At 34.8% G+C, this 27,851-nt stretch overlaps 1 protein-coding gene across 2 annotated transcripts in view; it reads left to right on the top strand.

The window, feature by feature from the left end:
• Hasp (Hig-anchoring scaffold protein) overlaps window positions 1–27,851 on the top strand; it is a 359,559-nt gene that overhangs the window by 26,512 nt on the left and 305,196 nt on the right. The gene's annotated exons all lie outside the window — the stretch shown is intronic.

The raw sequence follows: 27,851 nt of genomic DNA, 5'->3' as shown, positions 1-27,851 counted from the left end.
AATAATTTTCCAAACGTAGAACAACGACGTTTTTTTTTAATTTAATTTCTGATCGTTTTAAATAATACCAAGAAATCTGGCCCCACCTCTACGGAGATATCTCCCTCCCCACATAAATATCCTCTAGATAATTAAACCCAAGTGTAAATTTACCCCAGATAATTACCCTTAACAACTCCACGCGTAAAATTGAGACAGGAAACAGAAAGCAAGACATTTAAAAAGAATTTTGTATAGGAATTCTTGCAAATTCCCCAGTGTATAATTTCCCCTGACAAGTTCACCCCTTGGAAGACTTCCCTCCCAATAGTAAATTTCCCCGTGGAAAAACCCCCAGCAAAAAATTCTCCCCCCCCCTCGAAAATGTATTCACACTTCACAATAACAAATACAATGTATATAAAATGGGCAAACTTTATGACTTAAAAACCTTCCCCCTGGGGCTGGGGGGGTCATGTTATATCCAAAGGCATAGTTATTGGGCCTTTTCAACTATGATGAGCAAAATGGCTATCTCAAAATTTTGATTGGACGACTTTGGGAAAAAGGGGCCAGGTTGCCCTCCAATCTTTTTGGCCACTTAAAAAGGGCGCTAGAACTTTCATTTTCTTTCGAATGTGCCCTCTTACGATATTCTAGGACCACTGGCTCAACACTGGATCACCCCTGGTAAAAAAAAAAAAAAAAAAAAATCAAACAAACAAATAAATACACATCCTGGCAAAAAATAAAAAATTCTAAATTTTTGGAGATAGGAGCTTGAAACCGTAGGATTTTCTGATACTCTAAATCTGATGGTGTGACTTTCATTAAGATCCTAATAATTTTAGGGGTGTTTCCCCCTTTTTTCGAAAATCAGGCAAATTTTCTCAGGCTCGTAGCCTTTAATCGGTAAGATTAAACTTAATGAAACTTGTATATTCAAGATCAGCATAATAAGCCAATTCTTTCGATATATGTATTGGTATCAAAACTCCGTTTTCTACAGTCTCGGTTACTATTGAGCCGGGTCGCTCCTTACTTACAGTTCGTTACCACGAACTGTGATATGTTGGCAAAGCCATGAAAATCTTAACGTAGAAAAAACATTTTCAAAATACATAAGATTGCATCGATTTGTGACATTAGCAGTAAATTTTATTGTCAAGGATTTTATCTTTTTTGTAAAAAAAAAAAAAAAAAAAAAATTGAGCCTCGATGAGATTTTTGTATTTTCATTGATTTCACCAGATCGCTTAACCATCTGCACTAGGAGGCGTTGAGTTTTGGTTTGCATTGTATGGTAATTTGGTAAGCTTCGTTAAACTTGTTGATTTTAAAGTTTTATGTACCAGAGGATTTGCAACATTTAAGTGATTAGTTTTGCATACTGTTTTTCACAGTTTAACACTTTAGTTTTAAAGTTTTATTTACCATTGGATTTGCAACATTTAGGTGATTATTTTTCCTTACTGTTTTTCACAGTTTAACACTGCCCTACAAAACTTTTTTAATTATAAGCAATGATTTGGGAGAATCCAAAAAAAAGGATTCCGTTTCCCCAAATATAGGGGAAACGTGGCAAGGATGTTCGTGAGTAGTATGTTACCTTATACTTTGCTCACAGGTATAGCAATTCCCATGTTATTTGCTCACAGGTATAGGACCATGCTATTTGAGTACGGCCATATGACCTTGTTATTTGCGGAGACATATAGGAATTTCTACGTTATTCTATAGAAGTTCTACACCTTTTAAAAGAGATTCAGAGCTCCCTCACAGGGAATATGGAATTCTATGGAAGCTATATCAAGGACTGGTTTGGTGGGTATGGTCTGGTTTGGTGGATATAGTCTGGTTTAGTTTTTCAAAGAGAGTGAGTATTTGACATTTTTGCAAAAAGGGATTTGCAAATTGGACACTATGAACGATATTAATTAATGTTTTGAATAATAGGAGTGTGAATGATTCTAATTAGTGATTGGATTGTATGAAGGGGGAGAAAAAAAGGATTAAACTGATTAGCAGTTAAGGTAACCCCGAAGGAGTTGTTAACTCAGGTAATTTGTTATAGATTTGAAACATCATCAGTCTATGAAAATGGCTAACGACGGTAGAATGACATTGTGACTTGACCTAGCTTTACCTTTCCGATATGGTCTGTATAATACACAAGTGATGTTTGATAAGTATTGTCAATTTAAAATAGGATCTAACGTTCCCTTCGTTCCCCCTTTTCTGAGGGCAGGGGAGGGGAGGGGTCAATTTTGGAGGGAAAACCAAAAATAATCAGAATCGAAAATAAACGGGATCTGCCTCAAGGGGAAGGCTCAAAGACCCTTCGTTCCCACATTTCTGAGGGCAGGGGAGGGAGAGGGGGGAGTCAATTTCAGAGGGAAAACCAAAAATAGTCAGAATCGAAAATAAACAGGATCTGTCTCAGGGGCAAAGCTCAGAGGTCCTTCGTTCCTCCATTTCTGAGAGGCAGGAGCGGGTGGGGGTCAATTTTGGAGGGAAAACCAAAATACTCAGAATCGAAAATAAACGGAATCTGCATCACGGGCAAGGTTCAGAGGCCCTTCGTTCCCGCATGTCTGAGGGGCAGAAGTGGTGGTGGGTCAATTTTGGAGGGACAATCAAAAATACTCAGAATCGAAAATAAATGTGATCTGCCTCAAGAGGACGACTCGGAGGCCCTTCGTTCCCGCATTTCTGAGGGCAGGGAAGGGCGAGGGGGAGTCAGTTTCAGAGGGAAAACCAAAAATACACAGAATCGAAAATAAACAGGATCTGTCTCATGGGCACAGCTCAGAAGTCCTTCGTTCCTCCATTTCTGAGGGGCCGTAGAGGGAGGGGGTCAATTTTGAAGGGAAAACCAAAAATACTCAGAATCGAAAATAAATGAGATCTGCCTCAAGGGGAAGGCTCAAAGACCCTTCGTTCCCACAGTTCGGAGGGCAGGGGAGGGGGGAGGTCAATTTTGGAGGGAAAACCAAAAATACTCAGAATCGAAAATAAAAAGGATCTGACTCAGGGGCAAAGCTCAGAGGCCCTTCGGTCCCACATTCTGTGGGGCAGGAGAGGGAGGGGGTCAATTTTGGAGGGAAAACCAAAAATACTCAGAATCGAAAATAAACGGGAATCTGCCTCAAGGGGAAGGCTCAGAGGCCCTTCGTTCCCACATTTCTGAGGGCAGGGGAGGGGGGAGGTCAACTTTGGAGGGAAAACCAAAAATACCCAGAATCGAAAATAAACGAGATCTGCATCAAGGGGAAGGCTCAGAAGCCCTTCGTTCCCACATTTCTGAGGGCAGGGGAGGGAGAGGGGGAGTCAATTTCAGAGGGAAAACCAAAAATGCTCAGAATCGAAAATAAACAGGATCTGTCTCATGGGAAAAGCTCAGAGGTCCTTCGTTCCCCCATTTCTGAGGGCAGGGGAGGGGTCAATTTTGGAGGGAAAACCAAAAATACTCAGAATCGAAAATAAATGAGATCTGCCTCAAGGGGAAGGCTCAGAGGTCCTTCGTGCCCCCATTTCGGAGGGCAGGGGCGGGGGGGTTTAATTTTGGAGGGAAAACCAAAAATACTCAGAATCGAAAATAAACGGGATTTACCTCAAGGGGAAGGCCTGGGCTGATGTTTGCAAGTCGAAGAGTTTGTCTTTGTTGGTTTGAATGTCTAAAGTGCCTGTCTTTCTCTGTTTACATGTCTGATTCCTTTTGTTTGCATGTCCGGGTTGGTGTTTGAAGTCCAAGTTGGGTTTTCAGACCTATTTTTTTTAGATTTTCGTGGATGTTTGATTCCCGGGGTTTATTATTTGAGAAGTTAACTTTAGTATTTCGTGATTTGAAGTGCCTGAAATCATGAATTAGAATAGTTAATTAGCTGTTTGGGTTTTCAGACCTAGTTTTTTAGATTTTCGTGGGTGTTAGGTTCCTGGGATTTATTGTTTGAGTAGTTAACTTTAGTATTTCATAGTTTGACTTGCCTGAAATCATGAGTTATAATATTTAATTGGCTGTTTGGGGATTTTCAGACCTAGGTTTTTTAGATTTTCGTGCGTGTTTGACTCCTGGGGTTTATTATTTGAGAAGTTAACTTTAGTATTTTGTGGTTTTACGGGCCTGAAATCATGAATTAGAATAGTTAATTAGGTGTTTTGGTTTTCAAAACTAGTTTTCTTCGATTTTCGTGAGCGATAGGTTCCGGAGATTTATTATTTGAGAAGTTAACTTTAGTCTTTCTTGATTTACATGCCGGAAATCAGGAATTTGAATGTTTAATTGTCTGTTTAGGGATTTTTAGACCTAGGTTTCTTAGTTTTTCGTGTGGGTTTGACTCCTGGGGTTTATTATTGGAGAAGTTAACTTTAGTATTTTGTGGTTTTACGTGCCTGAAATCATGAATTAGAATAGTTAATGAGCTGTTTAGGGTTTTCAGACCTAGGTTTTTTAGATTTTCATGGATGTTTGACTCCTGGGGTTTATTATTTGAGAAGTTAACTTTAGTATTTTTTGGTTTTACGTGCCTGAAATCATGAATTAGAATAGTTCATTACCTGTTTAGGGTTTTCAGACCTAGGTTTTTTAGATTTTCGTTGGTGTTTGTTTCCTGGAGTTTATTATTTGATAAGTTAACTTTAGTATTTCATGGTTTGACGTGCCTGAAATCATTAATTAGAATAGTTAATTAGCTGTTTGGGTTTTCAGACCTAGTTTTTTAGATTTTCGTGGGTGTTAGGTTTCTGGGGTTTATTATTTGAGAAGTTAACTTTAGTATTTCGTGATTTGACGTGCCTGAAATCATGAATTAGAATAGTTAATTAGCTGTTTGGGTTTTCAGACATAGTTTTTTAGATTTTCATGGGTATTAGGTTCCTGGGATTTATTATTTGAGAAGTTAACTTTAGTATTTCATGGTTTGACTTGCCTGAAATCATGAATTAGAACATTTAATTGGCTTTTTGGGGATTTTCAGACCTAGGTTTTTTAGGTTTTCGTGTCTGTTTGTTTCCCGGAGTTTATTTTTTGAGAAGTTAACTTTAGTATTTTGTGGTTTTACGTGCCTGAAATCATGAATTATAATAGTTAATTAGCTGTTTGGGTTTTCAGACCTAGTTTTTTAGATTCTCGTGGGTGTTAGGTTCCTGGGATTTATTATTTGAGAAGTTAACTTTAGTATTTCATGGTTTGACTTGCCTGAAATAATGAATTAGAATATTTAATTGGCTGTTTGGGGATTTTCAGAACTAGGTTTTTTAGATTTTCGTGTGTGTTTGACTCCTGGGGTTTATTGTTTGAGAAGTTAACTTTAGTATTTTGTGGTTTTACGTGCCTGAAATCATGAATTAGAATAGTTAATTAGCTGTTTGGGTTTTCAGACCTAGTTTTTTTAGATTTTCGTGGGTGTTAGGTTCCTGGGGTATATTATTTGAGAAGTTAACTGTAGTATTTCGTGGTTTGAATTGGCTGAAATCAAGAATTAGAATATTTAATTTGCTGTTCGGAGATTTTCAGACCTAGACTTTTTAGCTTTTCATGTATTTTTGACTCCTTAGTTGTATTATTTGAGAAGATAACTTTAGTATTTAGTTGTTTCACGTGCCTGAAATCAGGAACTAGGATAGTTAATTAGTTATTTCGGGTTTTCATAAATAGGTTTTTTAGCTTTTCGTGGGTGTTTGTTTCCTGGGGTTTATTATTTGCGAAGTTAACTTTAGTATTTCGTGGTTTGACGTGCCTGAAACCATGAATTAGAATAGTTAATTAACTGTTTGGGTTTTCAGACCTACGTTTTTTAGATTTTCGTGGGCGTATCTGATGAAACAATTTAGGTCGTATGATCAATTTAATTTATTTTTCAATGCAGTAGTTTTTCAGTAAGGACATTCGATATCCTAAAAGTGTTTAATTCAAATTTTTACCTTGACCATCGATGTTGTTAGCAGAATTTCAAAAGGATCATTTATGAGTGCTGGCGTATCTGATGAAATAATTTAGGTCGTATGATAAATTTAATTTATTTTTTAATGCAGTAGTTTTTCAGTAAGGACACTCGATATCCTAAAAGTGTTTGATTCAAACTTTTACATTGAGCATCGATGTTGTTAGCAGAATTTCAAAAGGATCGTTTATGAGTGCTAGCGTATCTGATGAAATAATTTAGGTCGTATGATAAATTTAATTTTTTTTTAATACAGTAGTTTTCCAGTAAGGACACTCGATATCCTAAAAGTGTTTGATTCAAACTTTTACCTTGAGCATCGATATTGTTAGCAGAATTTCAAAAGGATCATTTATGAGTGCTGGCGTATCTGATGAAATAATTTAGGTCGTATGATCAATTTAATTTTTTTTTAATGTAGTAGTTTTTCAGTAAGGATACTCGATAACCTAAAAGTGTTTGATTCAAACTTTTACCTTGAGCATCGATATTGTTAGAAGAATTTCAAAAGGATCGTTTATGAGTGCTGGCGTATCTGATGAAATAATTTAGGTCGTATAATCAATTTAATTTTTTTTTAATGCACTAGTTTTTCAGTAAGGACACTCGATAACCTAAAAGTGTTTGATTCAAACTTTTGCCTTGAGAATCGATGTTGTTATAAGAATTTCAAAAGGATCGTTTATGAGTGCTGGCGTATAAAGGTCCAATACCTCAGTTAAACTAAGAGGTTACATTTTGATATTGTTTGACAATTTACTAAATTTTAAGGTTTTCTTTAGTTTCAAAATGTTTTTGTCAGTCACCATCTTTAATCATTCACAAACAATACTGAAGAAAACCGATTTCCACTGTTTATCGACATTAAGTTATTGAGAAGGCTATTATTTCATTGAAATACGCATTTACATTTTTAATTTTCATGTTTTTGGTTTTATGTTGATGAAGAATTTAAACACAACTTCAACTAGTTATTATTTTTTGTTCGGCATAGATGAAAGGTCCAATACCTCAGTTAAACTAAGAGGTTACATTTTGACATCGTTAGACAGTTTACTAAATTTTAAGGTTTTTTTATACAAGAGTCGGAACACACACACAAACACACAGAGACACACACACAAACATACACACAGGTTACCAAATTCCACATTATTGCATAGAAATACCAAAATCATAGGTTAGGTTAGCCTATGTCCGCGCGCGTACAATTTAATTAATTTTTTAATGCAGTAGTTTTTCAGTAAGGACACTCGATATCCTAAAAGTGTTTGATTCAAACTTTTACATCGAGCATCGATGTTGTTAGCAGAATTTCAAAAGGATTGTTTATGAGTGCTAGCGTATCTGATGAAATAATATAGGTCGTATGATAAATTTAATTTTTTTTTAATACAGTAGTTTTTCAGTAAGGACACTCGATATCCTAAAACTGTTTGATTCAAACTTTTACCTTGAGCATCGATATTGTTAGCAGAATTTCAAAAGGATTATTTGTGAGTTCTGGCGTATCTGACGAAATAATTTAGATCGTATTATCAATTTCATTTTTTTTTAATGTAGTAGTTTTTAAGTACTGCCACTCGATAACCTAAAAGGGTTTGATTCAAACTTTTACCTTGAGCATCGATATTGTTAGCAGAATTTCAAAAGGGGCGTTTGTGAGTGCTGGCGTATCTGATGAAATAATTTAGGTCGTATGATCAATTTAATTTATTTTTTAATGCAGTAGTTTTTCAGTAAGGACACTCGATAACCTAAAAGTTTTTGATTCAAACTTTTACCTTGAGAATCGATGTTTTTAGAAGAATTTCAAAAGGATCTTTTATGAGTGCTGGCGTATCTGATGAAATAATTTAGGTCGTATGATATTAGTGGTAGTTTTTTTTTAAGTAAGCTCAATGTTTCTCTATGATTCAATCCCAACGTCCCCCTGCTCTGAGTCTTGAAAATGATTTCACGACATTATTTTAGTTTTTTTTTCTTGCCCCAAACTATTTTTTTTTTATCATGAACCCTTTTGAAATCAATTTGATCAACTACTTGGTGCCCATTAAAAAACGAAATTTTTGAGTTAAATAAGTAGTTTTTGTATCTTTTAAAAGAGCTTTAAGGGGTTTGAGAGATTTTTTTTGTTCGGCATAGATGAAAGGTCCAATACCTCACTTAAACTAAGAGGTTACATTTTGATATTGTTTGACAATTTACTAAATTTTAAGGTTTTCTTTAGTTTCAAAATGTTTTTGTCAGTCACCATCTTTAATCATTCACAAACAATACTGAAGAAAACCAATTTCCACTGTTTATCGAAATTAAATTGTTAAGAAGGCTGTTATTTCATTTTTAATTTTCATTTTTTTGATTTTATATTTATGAAGAATTTAAACACAACTTCAACTAGTTTTTTTTTTGTTCGGCATAGATGAAAGGTACAATACCTCAGTTAAACTAAGAGGTTACATTTTGATATTGTTTGACAATTTTCTAAATTTTAAGGTTTTCTTTAGTTTCAAAATGATTTTGTCAGTCACAATCCTTAATTATTCACAAACAATACTGAAGAAAACCGATTTCCACTTATTATCGACATTAAGTTGTTAAGAAGGATTTTATTTCATTGAAATATACATTTACATTTTTAATTTTCATGTTTTTGATTTTATGTTGATGAAGAATTTAAAGAGATCTTCAAATCGTAATTTTTTTCTGTTTGGCATATATAAAATGTCCAATACCTTAGTTAAAATAAGAGGTTACATTTTGATATCGTTTGACAATTTACTAAATTTTAAGGTTTTCTTATGCAAGAGTCAGAACACACACACAAACACAAACAGACACACACAAAAACATACACACATGTTACCAAATTCCACATTATTGCATAGAAATAACAAAATCATAGGTTAGGTTAGCCTATGTACGCGCGCGTACAATTTAATTAATTTTTTAATGCAGTAGTTTTTCAGTAAGGACACTCGATATCCTAAAAGTGTTTGATTCAAACTTTTACATTGAGCATCGATGTTGTTAGCAGAATTTCAAAAGGATCGTTTATGAGTGCTAGCGTATCTTATGAAATAATATAGGTCGTATGATAAATTTAATTTTTTTTTTTTTAATACAGTATTTTTTCAGTAAGGACACTCGATATCCTAAAAGTGTTTGATTCAAACTTTTACCTTGAGCATCGATATTGTTAGAAGAATTTCAAAAGGATCTTTTTTTAGTTCTGGCTTATCTGATGAAATAATTTAGGTCGTATGATCAATTTAATTTTTTTTTTAATGCAGTAGTTTTTCAGTAAGGACACTCGATAACCTAAAAGTGTTTGATTCAAACTTTTACCTTGAGAATCGATGCTTTTAGAAGAATTTCAAAAGGACCATTTATGAGTGCTGGCGTATCTGATGAAATAATTTAGGTCGTATGATATTAGTGGTAGTTTTTTTTTTAAGTAAGCTCAATGTTTCTCTATGATTCAATCCCAATGTCCCCCTGCTCTGAGTGTTGAAAATGATTTCACGACATAATTTTAGTTTTTTTTTCTTGCCTTAAACTATTTTTTTTTATCATGAACCCTTTTGAGATCAATTTGATCAACTACTTGGTGCCCATTAAAAAACAAAATTTTTGAATTAAATAAGTAGTTTTTGTATCTTTTAAAAGAGCTTTAAGGGGTTTGAGAGATTTTTTTGTTCGGCATAGATGAAAGGTCCAATACCTCACTTAAACTAAGAGGTTACATTTTGATATTGTTTGACAATTTAGTAAATTTTAAGGTTTTCTTTAGTTTCAAAATGTTTTTGTCAGTCACCATCTTTAATCATTCACAAGCAATACTGAAGAAAACCAATTTCCACTGTTTATCGACATTAAATTGTTAAGAAGGCTATTATTTCATTTTTTAATTTTCATGTTTTTGATTTTATATTGATGAAGAATTTAGACACACCTTCAACTAGTTATTTTTTTGTTCGGCATAGATGAAAAGTCCAATACCTCAGTTAAACTAAGAGGTTACATTTTGATATTGTTTGACAATTTACTAAATTTTAAGGTTTTCTTTAGTTTCAAAATGTTTTTGTCAGTCACAATCATTAATTATTCACAAACAATACTGAAGAAAACTGATTTCCACTGTATATCGACATTAAGTTGTTAAGAAGGCTATTATTTCATTGAAATACGCATTTACATTTTTAATTTTAATATTTTTGAATTTTATTTAGATGAAGAATTAAAACACAACTTCAACTAGTTATTTTTTTTTGCTTGGCATGGACGAAAGGTATAATAGCTCAGTTATACTAAGAGGCTACATTTTGACATGGTATGAAATTTTACTAAATTTTAAGATTTTCTTATACAAGAGTCGGAACACAAACACACACAGACACACACACAAACATACACACATGTTACCAAATTCCACATTATTGCATAGAAATACCAAAATCATAGGTTAGGTTAGCCTATGTACGCGCGCGTACATAGGCTAACCTAATCTATGATTTTGTTATTTCTATGCAATAATGTGGAATTTGGTAACATGTGTGTATGTTTGTATGTGTGTCTGTGTGTGTTTGTGTGTGTGTTCCGACTCTTGCATAAGAAAACCTTAAAATTTAATAAACTGTCAAACGATGTAAAAATTTAATCTCTTAGTTTAACTGAGGTATTGGACCTTTCATCTATGCCGAACAAAAAAAAAATAAAGAGTTGAAGTTGTTTTTAAATTATTCATCAAAATAAAACACAAAGCATGAAAATTAACAATGTAAATGCGTATTTCAATGAGATAATAGCCTTCTTAACAACTTACTGTCGATAAACAGTGGAAATCGGTTTTCTTCAGTATTGTTTGTGAATGATTAAAGATGGTGACTGACAAAAACATTTTGAAACTAAAGAAAACCTTAAAATTTAGTAAATTGTCAAACAATATCAAAATGTAACCTCTTAGTTTAACTGAGGTATTGGTTCTTTCATCTATGCTGAACAAAAAAATAACTAGTTGAAGTTGTGTTTAAATTATTCATCAATATAAAATCAAAAACATGAAAATTAAAAATGAAATAATAGCCTTCTTAACAATTTAATGTCGATAAACAGTGGAAATTGGTTTTCTTCAGTATTGTTTGTGAATGATTAAAGATGGTGACTGACAAAAACATTTTGAAACTAAAAGAAAAAATTAAAATTTAGTAAATTTTCAAACAATATCAAAATGTAACCCCTTAGTTTAAGTGAGGTATTAGACCTTTCATCTATGCCGAACAAAAAAAAATCTCTCAAACCCCTTAAAATTCTTTTAAAACATGCAAAAACTAAATATACAACACAAAAATCTCGTTTTTTAATGGGCACCAAGTAGTTTATCAAATTGGTCTCAAAAGGGTTCATGATAAAAAAAAAATAGTTTGGGGCAAGAAAAAAAAACTAAAATAATGTCGTGAAATCATTTTAAACACTCAGAGCAGGAGGACGTTGGGATTGAATCATAGAGAAACATCGAGTTTACTTAAAAAAAAACTACCACTAATATCATACGACCTAAATTATTTCATCAGATACGCCAGCACTCATAAACGATCCTTTTGAAATTATTCTAACAACACCTGTTCTCAAGTTAAAAGTTTGAATAAAAACCTTTTAGGTTATCGATGGTCGTTAATTATATACTACTGCATTAAAAAAAAAATTAAATTGATAAAAAGGACAAAAAAATTTCATAAGATACTCCACAAATAAAAAGCAATCCTTTTGAAATTATTCTAACAATATCGATGCTCAATGTAAAAGTTTAAATCAAACCCTTTTAAGTTATCGAGTGTCCTTACTGAAAAACTACTACATTAAAAAAAAATGAAATTGATCATACGACCTAAATTATTTCATCAGATACGCCAGCACTCATAAACGATTCTTTTGAAATTCTGCTAACCATATCGATGGTCAAGGTAAAAGTTTGAATCAAACAACTTTAGAATATCGAGTTCCATTACTTAAAAACCACTGTATTAAAAAAAATAAATTAAATTTATCCTACGACCTAAATTGTTGCATCAGATATGCTAGCACTCATAAATAATCCTTTTGAAATTCTGTTAACAACATCGATGCTCAATGTAAAAGTTTGAATCAAACACTTTTAGGATATCGAGTGTCCTTACTGAAAAACTACTGCATTAAAAAATAAATTAAATTGTACGCGCGCGTACATAGGCTAACCTAACCTATGATTTTGGTATTTCTATGCAATAATGTGGAATTTGGTAACATGTGTGTATGTTTGCGTGTGTGTGTGTGTGTGTTTGTGTGTGTGTTCCGACTCTTGCATAAAAAAACCTTAAAATTTAGTAAATTGTCAAACGATGTCAAAATGTAATCTCTTAGTTTAACTGAGGTATTGGACCTTTTATCTATGCCGAACAAAAAAAAAACTAGTTGAAGATGTGTTTAAATTCTTCATCAACATAAAATCAATAACATAAATATTAAAAATGTAAATGCGTATTTCAATGAAATAATAGCCTTCTTAACAAATTAATGTCGATAAACAGTGGAAATCGGTTTTCTTCAGTATTGTTTGTGAATAATTGAAGATGGTGACTGACAAAAACATTTTGAAACTAAAGAAAACCTTAAAATTTAGTAAATTGTCAAACAATATCAAAATGTAACCTCTTAGTTTAACTGAGGTATTGGACCTTTATACGCCAGCACTCATAAACGATCCTTTTGAAATTCTTCTAACAACATTGATTCTCAAGGTAAAAGTTTGAATCAAACACTTTTAGGTTATCGAGTGTCCTTACTGAAAAACTACTGCATTAAAAAAAAAATTAAATTGATCACACGACCTAAATTATTTTTTCAGATACGCCAGCACTCACAAACGACCCTTTTGAAATTCTACTAACAATATCGATGCTCAAGGTAAAATTTTGAATCAAACGCTTTTAGGTTATCGAGTGTCCTTACTGAAAAACTACTACATTAAAAAAAAATTAAATTGATCATACGACCTAAATTATTTCATCAGATACGCCAGAACTTATAAACAATCCTTTTGAAATTATGCTTACAATATCGATCGTCAAGGTAAAATTTTGAATCAAACACTTTTAGGATATCGAGTGTCCTTAATGAAAAACTACTGTATTAAAAAAAAAAAAATTTAATTTATCATACGACCTAAATTATTTCATCAGATACGCTAGCACTCATAAACGATCCTTTTGAAATTCTGCTAACAACATCGATGCTCAAGGTAAAAGTTTGAATCAAATACTTTTAGGATATCGAGTGTCCTTACTGAAAAACTACTGCATTAAAAAAAAAATTAAATTGATCATACGATCTAAATTATTTCATCGGATATGCAAGCACTAATAAATGATCCTTTTGAAATTCTGCTAACAACATCGATGGTCAAGGTAAATGTTTGAATTAAACACTTTTAGGATATCGAATGTCCTTACTGAAAAACTACTGCATTAAAAAATAAATTAAATTGATCATACGACCTAAATTATTTCATCAGATACGCCCAAGAAAATCTAAAAAACGTAGGTCTGAAAACCCAAACAGTTAATTAGCTATTCTAATTCATGATTTCAGGCACGTCAAACCACGAAATACTAAAGTTAACTTCTCAAATAATAAACCCCAGGAAACAAACACCCACGAAAATCTAAAAAACCTAGGTCTGAAAACGCTAAACAGCTAATTAACTATTCTAATTCATGATTTCAGGCACGTAAAACCACAAAATACTAAAGTTAACTTCTCAAATAATAAGCCCCAGGAGTCAAACATACACGAAAACCTAAAAAACCTAGGTCTGAAAATCCCCAAACAGCCAATTAAATATTCTAATTCATGATTTCAGCCAAGTCAAACCACGAAATACTAAAGTTAACTTCTCAAATAATATACCCCAGAAACCTAACACCCACGAAAATCTAAAAAACTAGGTCTGAAAACCCAAACAGCTAATTAACTATTCTAATTCATGATTTCAGGCACGTCAAACCATGAAATACTAAAGTTAACTTCTCAAATAATAAACTCCAGGAAACAAACACCCACGAAAATCTAAAAAACCTAGGTCTAAAAACCCTAAACTGCTAATTAACTATTCTAATTCATGATTTCAGGCACGTAAAACCACAAAATACTAAAGTTAACTTCTCAAATAAGAAACCCCAGGAGTCAAACACACATGAAAATCTAAAAAACCCAGGTCTTAAAACCCTAAACAGCTAATTAACTATTCTAATTCATGATTTCAGGCAAGTAAAACCACAAAATACTAAAGTTAACTTCTCAAACAATAAATCCCAGGAGTCAAACACACACGAAAACCTAAAAAACCTAGGTCTGAAAATCACCAAACAGCCAATTAAATTTCGAATTCATGATTTCAGGCAAGTCAAACCATGAAATACTAAAGTTAACTTCTCAAATAATAAATCCCAGGAACCTAACACCCACGTAAATCTAAAAAACTAGGTCTGAAAACCCAAACAGCTAATTAACTATTCTAATTCATGATTTCAGGCACTTAAAACCAAAAAATACTAAAGTTAACTTATCAAATAATAAACTCCACTTAAAAAACAGCCACTAAAAACTAAAAAACATAGGTCTGAAAATCCCAAAACAGACAATTAAATATTCTAATTCATGATTTCAGGCAAGTCAAACCATGAAATACTAAAGTTAACTTCTCAAATAATAAATTCCAGGAACCTAAAACCCACGAAAATCTAAAAAACTATGTCTGAAAACCCAAAAAGCTAATTAATTATTTTAATTCATGATTTCAGGCACGTAAAACCACAAAATACTAAAGTTAACTTCTCAAATAATAAACTCAGGGAAACAAACACCCACGAAAACCTAAAACACCTAGGTCTGAAAATCCCCAAACAGCCAATTAAATATTCTAATTCATGATTTCAGGCAAGTCAAACCATGAAATACTAAAGTTAACTTCTCAAATAATAAATCCCAGGAACCTAACACCCATGAAAAACTAAAAAACAAGGTCTGAAAACACAAACAGCTAATTAACTATTCTAATTCATGATTTCAGGCACGTCAAGTCACGAAATACTAAAGTTAACTTCTCAAATAATAAACCCCAGGAACCTAACACCCACGAAAATCTAAAAAACTAGGACTGAAAACCCAAACAGTTAATTAACTATTCTAATTTATGATTTCAGGCCCGTCAAACCATGAAATACTAAAGTTAACTTATCAAATAATAAACTCCAGGAAACAAACACCAACGAAAATCCAAAAAACCTAGGTCTGAAAACCCTAAACTGGTAATTAACTATTTTAATTCATGATTTCAGGTACGTAAAACCACAAAATACGAAATTTAAGTTCTCAAATAATAAACCCCAGGAGTAAAACAACTATTAAAATATAAAAAACCTATGTCTGAAAACCCTAAATTGCTAATTAAATATTCTAATTCATGATTTCAGGCACGTAAAAGAAAAAAATACTAAAGTTAACGTCTCAAATAATACACCCCAGGAGTCAAAAACACACGAAAAAATAAAAAACATAGGTCTGAAAATCCCCAAAAAGCCAATTAACTATTCTAATTCATGATTTCAGGCACGTCAAATACGAAATACTAAAGTTAACTTCTCAAATAATAAATCCCAGTAACCTAACGCCCACGAAAATCTAAAAAAACTAGGTCTGAAAACCCAAACAGCTAATTAACTATTCTAATTCATGATTTCAGGCACGTAAAACCTCAAAATACTAAAGTTAACTTCTCAAATAATAAACCCCAGGAGTCAAACACACACGAAAACCTAAAAAACCTAGGTCTGAAAATCCCCAAACAGCCAATTAAATATTCTAACTCATGATTTAAGGCAAGTCAAACTATGAAATACTAAAGTCAACTTCTCAAATAATAAATCCCAGGAACCTAACACCCACTAAAATCTAAATAACTAGGTCTGAAAACCCAAACAGCTAATTAACTATTCTAGTTCATGATTTAAGGGACGTCAAATCACGAAATACTAAAGTTAACTTCTCAAATAATAAAACCCTGGAACCAAACACCCACGAAAATCTAAAAAACGTAGGTCTGAAAACCCAACTTGGACTTGCAAACACCAACCCGGACATGCAAACAAAAAGAATCAGACATGTTAACAGAGAAAGACAGGCACTTTGGACATTCAAACCAACAAAGCCAAATTCTTCGACTTGAAAACATCAGCCCAGGCCTTCCCCTTGAGGTAAATCCCGTTTATTTTCGATTCTGTATATTTTTGGTTTTCCCTCCAAAATTAACCCCCCCCTCCCCTGACCGCAGATATGTGGGAACGAAGGGGCTCTGAGCCTTACCCTTAAGGCAGATCCCATTTATTTTAGATTCTTAGTATTTTTGGTTTTCCCTCCAAAATTAAACCCCCCCTCCCCTGCCCTCAGAAAAGTGGGAACGAAGGGCCTCTGAGCCGTCCCCCTGAGGCAGATGCCCGTTAATTTTAGATTCTTAGTATTTTTGGTTTTCCCTCCAAAATTGACCCCCACCCTCACCTGCCCCACAGAATGTGGGAACGAAGGGCCTCTGAGCTTTGCCCATGAGACAGATCCTGTTTATTTTCGATTCTGAGTATTTTTGGTTTTCCCTCCAAAATTGACCTCCCCCCACCCCTGCCCTCAGAAATGTGGGAACGAAGGGTCTGTGAGCCTTCCCCTTGAGGCAGATCTCATTTATTTTCGATTCTGAGTATTTTTGGTTTTCCCTCCAAAATTGACCCCCTCCCTCTCCTGCCCCTCAGAAATGGAGGAACGAAGGACCTCTGAGCTTTGCCCGTGAGACAGATCCTGTTTATTTTCGTTTCTGAGTATTTTTGGTTTTTCCTCTGAAATTGACTTCTCCACGCCCTCCCCTGCCCTCAGAAATATGGGAACGAAGGGCCTCTGAGTCTTCCCCTTGAGGCAGATCTCATTTATTTTCGATTCTGATTATTTTTGGTTTTCCCTCCAAAATTATCCCCCCACCTCTCCTGCCCCTCAGAAATGGGGGAACGAAGGGACTCTGAGCCTTCCCCTTGAGGCAGATTCCCGTTTATTTTTGATTCTGAGTATTTTTGGTTTTCCCTCCAAAATTGAGCCCCTCCCTCTCCTGCCCCTCAGACAGGGAGGAATGAAAGACAACTGAGCTGTACCAATAAGACACAGCACGTTGTTGTATGAGTACTATTTGTGGGGTTGTGCAAAATGTAATTAACTCCCCCTCTTCCTCCCTGGAACACTGAATAGAGTGACAAACGGGTCTGTTCGCCTGCCCCTGTATTGCTATAACAGGTTTTTTCGAGTATGGGTATTTTTTGTTTTACCTCCAAAATGGCCGTATGCAAATAGCATAGTCCTATACCTGTGAGCAAATAACATGGGAATTGCTATACCTGTGAGCAAAGTATAAGGTAACATACTACTTTCGTGAAGGGATGTTCTGAGAATTCAGCAACTTAAAGCTGTACGTTTCAAGCCGTTGAGAAAAAAAGTTGCCTTTTTCATTTCCTTATGTTCGGGGGAGTAATATTTATTTCATCTATGTTTTTGTTTTGAATTGGGGTACCAAGGAATTAAGGATCTATGTTTCACGTCGATCTGAAGAAAGGATTTGTTGGACTTTTGTTGGTATCCATTTTTGGGAGTCCGTACCTCCAAATTAAAAGCTTTTTTTGCCTTAATGTTCTTTTCGCCCAGAAACTTATTGATGGAAGTTTCGAGCCATTCGGATAATTTTTTAAACCCTTTTCTGTGATCAAGTTAGTGGGGACAATGCCCTGATTTTTTTTGTTGGTTGGGGTTCTCCTTAGCCGAGGGAGTTATAGATGGAAGTTTCAAGCCCTATTTTCAGGAGAACTGATATTTTTCTTTCAATTTTGTTTTGTGCTTTGGGGCCTCAAGGCTTTATAGATGTAATTTTTAAGCTGACACAAATGTGCTTGAGCTATTTCTCGGATTCAGTTTTGGAGGGCCATCGTTACCCCTTCCAAGAGATTTATGGACTAAACTTTCTATCTGTTAGGATAAATATGTTTTCGGCCCTTATTAGTGAGATATATATATATATATATATATATATATATATATATATATATATATATATATATATATATATATATATATATATTTTTTTTTTTTTTTTTTAAATGTTTTCTTTGCATTGCGGTCTCCTTGACCAAGAGTCATCGGTATGTAAACCTCATGCCGATCGAAAAATAACAATTTCTCTAATTCCATTTTATGAGCCAATGCCCCAAATTAATTTTTTGTGCGGTTGGGTTCTCCTTGGTCCTGGGACTTACGGTTGTAAGTTTGAAAACGTTACGGAAAAAAGTTTTGGCTCTTTTTCTTGCCCCGTTTTAAGGGGCCCATGACACCAAAGTAATATATTTTTTTTGTATTAGGGTCCATTAGTTCCAGTTTCTTATGGTTATAAGTTCGAGGAACTTTTTTTTTATTATTTTTTTTAATTAATCAACTATCAAGGGCTATATAAAAAGAACACAAGGAGAGCTCGAGGCATCTTTTTTCTAAATTGTTATCTGTAAATGACAGTAATAAAACACCGGACTCAAATCGAGCCCAACCATTTTCTTTCTTATTTGAATTAGACAGAATTGGAATTTTTCATTGGAAACAACAGTAAAATTATGCAAATTTTGAAATTACACTGAAAAATATGCAAATTATAACAAGTTGTAAAAGACCTATGTGATATGTTTTCTTCTATTTGTCCCCTGGTACACAAAAAATCCTGATATTTCTCGTCTTGGTGTAAAATTATTCTTCCTGTATTTTTTTAGAAGAATTTATTGTTGGATTTGATTTTGACAAAGTAAATTTTATTTCTGCAGAAGCTTCTACTTACAGGTTTTGGGGGTAAGAAGAATTGAGGGCGCGTTTTGGGATAGACGGTGCTAGATACGATTGGCTTGAAATACATGTTCTGTATTCTGAGAAACATGGTTTTTTTAAACTAAATAATCCTGGCATTTCCTCTATCCTCGGCATTTTGTTTGTTTATAATTTATATTTATTCTTGTCTTTAAAGATTTTAAAGTCTAAAATTCTAATGAAATATATATTTGGGTTTATTTTGGGTTGTATGGCGGGTTTATAATTTTAAACCCTCCATAGTTTACTTCTGGCAGTCTTTAGTTGCATAAGTCGTAACACACAAGAACAATATATTTAGAACAAAAAAAAAAAAAACAACAAACAAACAAAACAAAAACACAAGCAAAATACGTCATAAAAAGCCCCAACCATTTCTGAAATGTACATTTTGAAATATCGAAGTTGTAATTCTAAATCCTAACTAAATTAAAGCTAAAGTTCCCTCGCCCAATAATTATCTCTATTAAAACACGTAAATGACGAGGATTTGGGAGGGGGCCATCACCCTTATATTTAGGCTGATTATAACTCCAGAGACGACGCTATACCGTTGCCTATGGTAAGGAGTCATACACCTTCAATGTGTTAAAACAAAATTTTCTTCTATTATTTCGTATGGAAAGGGTGATCATAGGAACTTGGAAGTGGGATGACTTAATAGGAACTTGAAAGTTCTAGTGCCATTTTAAGGAACAATGTTGTCCGAGGATAATCGGCCCCCTTCCCTGTGTTCTGTTCTTCACCCCGACTTCTCTTAACCTCACCATGGTATCAGAACCAAATTTTGAGATAATCATTTCGTCCTTATCTTAACAGTAAAAATTAGTTAGTACTTGAAAGGCCGAGGTGCCTTTTTTTTATTTTCTACAGCATTAGCGGTTCACTGAAACGCAATAGTGAGCTGGTTTAAGAGTCCGTTTGAAAGCTAGTTTTTACATCAGTGTGCTCAGCATAAATTTGACTTAACAGCGCAATCGTAAATTGGCATATGGCACCAAAAATCAGAATTTTTGTGTTGTTTCTGGGTTGAATAAGCATGGAAGCATAAACAGTGTGCCATTCAAATCTTCATTGTCGAAAATCCTTAGTTAGAGGCTTAAAATCCCCCTTTTGAACACTCCCCTTCCCAGTCTCCTTAGTGGGTTGAAATTGAACGAATTTTTGAAAAAAAACAACTGCCGAGTAAGAAAATGTCTTCACTGAAATTAAAACCTGATTAAGGAATGATGTTAAATGTTATTTATGTTTATCGTGACAGTAAAAGTCAATTATAAAAATTTATTTTTGAGAATTTTGAAACGGTGCTTGAAACCCTAATGTATCTATATGTTTCTTTTTATTCCGGTGCAAGCGGGGCACTGGAACATTGTTGGGGCAGTGTTGTCGAAACGGGTAGAAAAGCAAAGTTTTCGCAATTAGGGTGTAATATACCCTGCCTATTCGAGACATGCATGAATTTGTCATCGGTTTTGACGCCAAAGACAAGCCTCTCATTTAGGGGTAAGGAAGGCACAGGGGTTCCCCTGTATTTGGAGAATTTCCATTTTTGACCGTGTATTCTGCATAATAATACGATATTAGCGATCATTTCTCTTAAAATATTGGAGTCCAGGAAGTAAAATTTACGAAGGTACAATTTATTACGAGAATCTTAATTTTTTGCAGTACGTCTGCAGAAAAGTACAATAATGACAATACAAAATTCTGATAATTATACCTAATATCCATCGAAAATCCTTTTAATGTCCTTGGGTTTCCTAAAATCTCTGTGTATTTCATTTAGGACAATATTTCATAAATAATCGAGATTTTATCAGCAACTTCACGAAGATACAGATAAATCAAAAACCCTTGGACCTGTTATGTGACCAAATGGCGCATTTTTGTGGGAAAGTTTAAGAGAAGTTGGAATGAAAAACTATAATTAATCCTCTATTTTAACAAAAACAAATGTTGACTTTGTTAGTTTTATCCTTTAAATTAGACAGATTCCTTTTGAAAGGTTTATTTCGCAAATTTAGAAACCCTAAAAAACAAACAAAAATTAATTTAAAAAACTTTAAACAGATAATTTTTTTTTGTTGCGAGTTTCAACTTTGCTCCTCCCTTCCACCAGAAAATCTTTTTTTTTTAATTGATTCATAGTCAGATTCCAAATATACGGCTTTTGACTGTTTACCCCTCCTAAAACCACGACTACTTCTCATTGAAATTTATAGTGTCTGGTGCCATCTGATGATCATACGCAAAGTTGAATGTGAATTTCCTGGTCGGTTGTGTCATCTAAGAATCTGAAAAAAATTGTCAAAGGTGGATTTTAGTTTCCTCTAATATATCTGTTTAAAACGCTTTGGTCCACTTACTTCTTGAATAGCGTCTGCTATTTTGTACTGTCAGTAAGGAGCATGAGCCTCGTGGTAGCACAGTAGCGGACTGGTGCTCTGCTTCACAATACTGGACCCAAGGATTGATCCCTGCTGCAGCAAGTTTGAGCGACAGGCTTGCTATTTGTCCCTGTAAGACGGATCCAGCAACAATTTGACGCCCTATTCATCGACAACGACATTAGGCGTCACATGAGGTTTTTTCTTGAGTGAATTTTGCCTAAGTTTGTAATCTTTTTATTTTGAATGGCCGGTGGCTTTTAATTTCTCTGCTTTAAAATCCTAATGTGTAATTTAGACTATACCTGAATCAGATTTCACAGTAATTGTTGTCTATGTTATTTCGCTTAAAAACGACCTAAGACTCAGACAAAAAAAAAAAAAAAAAACAGACTCGGGAATTTTAGGTCGGATTTACGTTTTTAATACGAGACAATTTAGAATATCTTGGTGGAAATCTACTTTTCACAAGTTTATTTTGCGGCTGCCAACCATCTGAATGTCCAAGCTTATATTATTAGGTTTTAATGCTAAACAAAATTGCGCACTACTGAAAGAGAACAAGGGATTTTGTCGGTTCTGTACATATCAAAAAGAATCCACTAGTTCACACATTTTTTTTTTTTTTTGACTAAGATTTTTTTTGACTTTTTTTTTCATAAACTGACTTTATTTGGAAATTCAGTCGATGATATAAAATTATTGAAAAAAAAAAATCAAATCGCTTTTTTAATTTTAGAAAGTAAACATTTACTTTGCGATCCATGAATTTTATCTAAAACATCGTCAATAATAAAGAAAATAGGAAAACGTTATAGGCAACGCTATACTGTTGCCTCTGATTAGAAACCGCTCTTGACATCTAAACAAAAGTATTATGCAATTGAATTCAAAAATCATTTTTGAATTGAATATTATATGTTATATATTATAATTCCTATTATACTAGTGCCGCTAGACGTATAGCGGTACATAGTAATCAGAGGCAACGCTAAGCGTTGACTATAGTAAAGATCTATAAGGCTTCAATGTTTTATTATTATTATTTTTTCCCCAAAGGCCCTTCATATGGCAGGGGTGGTCGTATAAACTTAGAGAGGGCTCGTTCGATTAGCAATTTGAAATTCTAGTGCCCTTTTTAAGAGTCAGAAGTGATTGGAGGGCAACTAGCCCCTCCTCACGCCCTCTTGTCCCCAAATATACTTTATCAAAATTTTGACAGAGCTATTTTGGTAAAAACAGCCCAAATATCAAATAACTATGCCTCTGGGTTTGACAAATCCTTACACAGCTCCTGGGGAAAGAGCTGTAAGAAATGCAAGTTGCCCATTGTTAATATATGAGGTTTTGAGGAAGGGGTGGTTGCATACATTTTGGAGGAGGCTCATTCAATCTGGAATTGATAGTTCTACTATCATTTTTAAGAGTCAAAAGTGATTGAAGGGCAACCAGCCATCCCTCGCCCGTTTTCCCAAAATGCTTCCGATCAAAATTCTGAAATAACCATTTTTTCAAAATAGACCGAATGTGACATAGCTATGGTGTCAGATTTGACAACCCCCTCTCCCCCAGCCCCAAGGGAAAGGTCTTAAGTTATGCAAGTTTCTCATTGTTAGCATAAAAATTTGTATGGAAGGGCTGGTCGTATAAACACCGGAGGGGGCTCATTTTCTTGGAAATCAGAACTTCTAGTGTTCTTTATAAGAGCCGAAAGTGACCGGGGAGCAACCCCCACGCCCTTTTTCCCCAAATGTATCCGATCAAAATTTTGAGATAGCCGTTTTGTTCAAAATTGAGCAAATAGAAAACAACTATGCCGCCGGGGTTGAAAAAAGCCCACAACCCCCGGGACAAGGGCTGTAAATTATTCAAGTTTCCCATTGTTAACATATCAGCTTTTTGTAGAAAGGATGGTCGTATAAACTTTGGAGGGAGCTCACTCGATTGGAAACAAAAAGTTCTAGCTCCTTTTTAAAAGAGTCCAAAGTGATTAAAGGGTAACCCACCCCATACGCCCATTTTCCCAAAATACTTCTGATCAAAATTTTGAGACTGCCATTTTGTTCAAAACAGTTCAATGGTCAAATAATTATGCTATCGGATTTGACAATACCCCTCCAAGCCCGCGGGGAAAAGGGATGTAAGTTACGCAAGCTGTCCATAAGGTTTTTATGGAAGGGGTGGTCCTATATACGTCGGAGGAGGCTCATTCGATTGAAAATTGAAAGTTTTAGTGTTCTTGATAACATTCAAAAGTGATCGGAGGGCAATCAGCTCCCACACCCTGCTTTTTTCCCCAAATGCATCAGATAAAAATATCGAAATAGCTATTTTGTTCAAAATAGGTCAAAAGTCAATTAACTATGCTTCCGGGATTGACATCCCCCCAGCCTCCAGGATAAGGGCTGTAAGTTATGCATTTTGACCATTGTTAACGTATAAGGATTTTTATTAAAAAAGAGGGCATGTATGATCCTGGGTCTCCAAAAAGGCTTAGGTTGTTAAGACGAAAATTTAAGGAAACGTCGAGAGGGATGTCGAACACAATCAAAACACAGTATGTGCTTGTTGGTTATGAAAAGGGAATATCAGCAATATCTGGTATTAAGTTGGAAATGTCAAGGTATGTTGAGGAGATGTTGAAGAGAGATACAGAAGAGAGATGTTGAGGGTAACCAGCTACCCGGTTGAGGGCATTGAGTTGAAACCTTCAGAATATGTTGAGGGGGATGTTGAAAAGTGGTTGGAAGACTGTCAGCACCCTCCCATGCCCTTATTGGTTGCCCTTCGTCCAAAACCATTTTTAAATATACATCTTGTTCAAAATAGTCAAAAGCTCAGATAACTATGCCTATGGGAATGACATAACCCTTCATAGCTTTGGAGAGGCATTCCCAACACAATAAAACACACTGTATGCGTGCTGATTGTGAGAAAGACGTATCATCAATGTCTACAAAACAGGTGAGGGTATTAAATTGCAAATTTGAGGTGATGTTTACAGGGATGTTGAAGAGCTATCGGAGGGCAGCCAGCCCCCTTGTCCTTTTTAGATGGCCCCGTCCCTCAACGCTAGTCAGAGTTTAGAAAAAAAGTTATTTTGTTGAAAAAGTTCTAAAGGTCTAGTAACTAAGCCTTCAGAGATGCTAAGCCCCCCACAGCCCCCGGGGTAAGGATTGTAAATTATGCAATTTTCCCTTTTTTATCTGTAGGATTTATCATTAGATAAAGGGGGATTTTTGATCATAGGGTTGTTCGAAAAGGCTAAGGATATTAATATAAAAAATTTGTGAACGTTGAGGGTTATGTTAAACTAAATCTAAAGATACTATGTGCATCATGTTTATCAAAAAGGTATATATGCAATATCACAAGAACAGCTGATGGTACTAAGTTTAAACTTTCAGGACATGTTTAGGAGGATGGTAAAAATTGGTCAGAGGGCAACCAGCCCCCCTCCCACTTTTTTTAGCTGCCCTCCCTCCAAAGATATTTGATCAAAATTTTGGAATAGCCATCTTGTTCAAAATAGTTAAAAAGTCAAATAACTATATCTAAAAGGGATAAATTAACCTCCACTGCCCCCGGGCAGGCGTTGCAAGTTAAATAAGTTGCCCGTTGCTTATATAGATGGTTGGCTATTGGAAGAAAAAGAGACATGTCTGATCCTGCGTCTCCGAAAAGGTTTAGAGTATTAAGGTAAAACTTTCAGAAAAATGTTGAGGGGGATGCCAAATAGAATTAAAGCACGCTATATGCAAGAGGCTTTTTAAAAGGACACAACAACAACATCTAAGAAACGGCTAAAGGTATTAAGCTGGTACTTTAAAGGCATGTTGAGAAGGATGTACAAAAAAGAACGAAGGATAGGCCCCCACATCTTGCCCTATTATATGCTCTCCTTAACACTGATAGAGACATTAAAAATGCATATTGTTCGAAATAGTCACAACGCCTAATCGCTGTGTCTCAAGGGATGCCGAGCCTCCACAGCCCCCGGGGCAAGGAATGTAAATTATACATGCAGGATTTATCATTAGGAAGGGGGAAAATGTTGGATCCTGGGCGTGTCTCAAAATACTTAGGGTATTTAGGCAAAATTTTGGAAAATGTTGAGTGGTATTTTGAGCTACATCAAAAGAAACTTTATGTATCCAAATTATTGGTGTAAGGGTATTAACTTGAAACTTTCAGGGCCACAACTACTAGTTCTACTGTTGCGGCTGCGGGTAAGACTGGTTTTGACTGTAACTATGACTACTTCCAACTGCGACAACTTGACACTGTGATTGCGACTGCTTGCAACTGCTACTACATCTATTTGTGGATCCTTTTAGGGAATGTTAAGGGGGATGTTGAACTCTGAAACTTTAATGTAGAAAAAAAACATCACTTTGATGTTTTGATACTTTGAGGAGACTTTTATGTTGAAAAAAAAAACTTTGATATACAACTGGGGAACGTTGAAAAACTTGAAACTTTGGCAATCAAAACGAACAGAAATTAATAAAAAAAACTTTATGAAAAAGAATTTTTTCAAGGAAAGTTAGAGACCTATATTAAACTTAGGACCAGGAGGAATAAATTTCTACAATATTTCAAACTCAAAACGACTAGAAGTTACTATTAAAGAATAAATAAAACCAAAAAGGAACAGAAATTTAATAAACAACTGTAGCCAACAAAAATACAACATATACTAATACTACTACTACTACTACTAACAACTCACCGCAGCACCAAGCCGCCAGAGGCCAACACAGCTAAGCACGCTCCTCCTCCATCCCAATCTAATGAAAGCCTCTCTTTTTATACCTGCCCACGAAGTTCCCATTTCCTTTAAATCTTTCTTTATGACGTCCTCCCACCCCAGACGGGGACGACCTGCTTTCCGTTTAGCCCTAGATGGTTGGCCAAAAAGAACAATCTTCGGCAATCTGTCATCCTTCATCCGCACAATGTGCCCTAGCCACCTCAACCTTTCTTTCATTATAGCCCTAGAGAGGCTATAGTGAACCACATTTTTCGTATAGCCTATTGTTTGAAATACGGTCAGTCAGCCGGGTACCCAGAACAATCCTTAAGCAATTTCTTTGGATAACATCTATCAAATCTTTATCCACTTTTCGGAGCGTCCATGCTTCAGTGCCATATTTAATCACTGTCATCACTATACCTTCCAATATTCTAATCTTTGTTTGCAGACTTATCTTCCTAGTCTTCCAGAGTTTTTTAACTGTGAAAAAACACCCTGAACCTTGGCTATTCTATATTTAACATCTTCACTGCTCCCACCATTTTTACTAATAATACTACCAAGGTAAGTGAAGCTGCCCACCAATCTGATCAATCTTTTCATTACCCAACTTCACCTTTTCATCTTCACTTATTCCTAGCCTTAGTGACTTAGTCTTCCTAACATTAATTTTCAAACCAATTCTAGCACCCTGAACTCGCAAAACCTCTAAAACTTCATTCAGTTTGCTCACACTTTCATCTAGGAAGCTTAAATCATCAGCATAATCGAAGTCCGGGAGACTTTTTCCTCCCCATTTGATTCCGTGGTCTCCCATTGCCTTTCCTGTGCTCCTTAAAACAAAGTCCATCAAAATAATCCATACAAAGGGGGATAAAACACAACCCTGCTTAACTCCTGATTTAATACAGGACCAGCTGCTAACCTCATTTCCTACCTTAACCGCAGCAGTGTTATTCTCGTGCATAGCACTAATCACTTTAATGTATTTGTTTGGTATACCATACAAGGATAAAACCTTTACTAAAGCTCTTCTATCAACATAATGAAACGCTTGCTCATAATCTATACGACCGAGAACCAAAGGTGTTTGAAAACTCAGACGCTTCTCCATTATTAGCCTTAGAATGAAAATCTGGTCGATACATCCTCTGCATTTTCTATGACTGCACTGCTCTTCTCTTAAAACTTTGTCTACGGCATCTCTCAGTCTAAAAAGTTTCATATTACTAAGTAATTTACTACCTACAGAGGCCAGACTAATGCCTCGATAATTACCAGGCTCACTTTTATCACCTTTCTTATAAAGAGGCTTAATTAAGATTTTCCTAAAATCGTTAGGTACTTCCACTTTTTCAAAAATCGTCTTAATAATCTTCAATGACTTATTTCTAACCTCAGAGCCACCATATTAAAGAAACTCATTTACCACCCTATCAGCGCCTGAAGCCTTATTATTTTTTAATCCCTTTTAGTACCGTTGATAATTGCACCTCAGAAAACAAATCTTCCTTCACATCCAAGGTATCACAAACTTTTTCATTTTCCTCTATCTTTTTTCCTGCAACTCTATCTCGGTTAAGCAAATTATCAAGATGTTCGGCCCATCTCTCTTTAGTCTTTTCCTTATCGCTAATTGCGACCCCATTCCTATCTTTAACTGGGCCAAGTCCGGATTGGCTACTCCATCTCAATTTGTTAACGTACCAGTACAATATTTTACTATTATACCTTCAAGCTGAATCTTCCAGATCCTCGGCAATTTTATTCATGGCCGCCTCCACTTCACACCTCCTTAGTTCAGATTTTATTGCTTTCTTC

Source organism: Artemia sp. Qi Xiang Cuo, chromosome 9 (assembly GCF_049724085.1).
Source record: "Artemia sp. Qi Xiang Cuo chromosome 9, ASM4972408v1, whole genome shotgun sequence".
NCBI lineage: Eukaryota > Metazoa > Arthropoda > Branchiopoda > Anostraca > Artemiidae > Artemia > Artemia sp. Qi Xiang Cuo.
The sequence above is the reverse complement of the archived record's forward strand: the minus strand, read 5'-3'. Positions and strand labels throughout refer to the sequence as shown.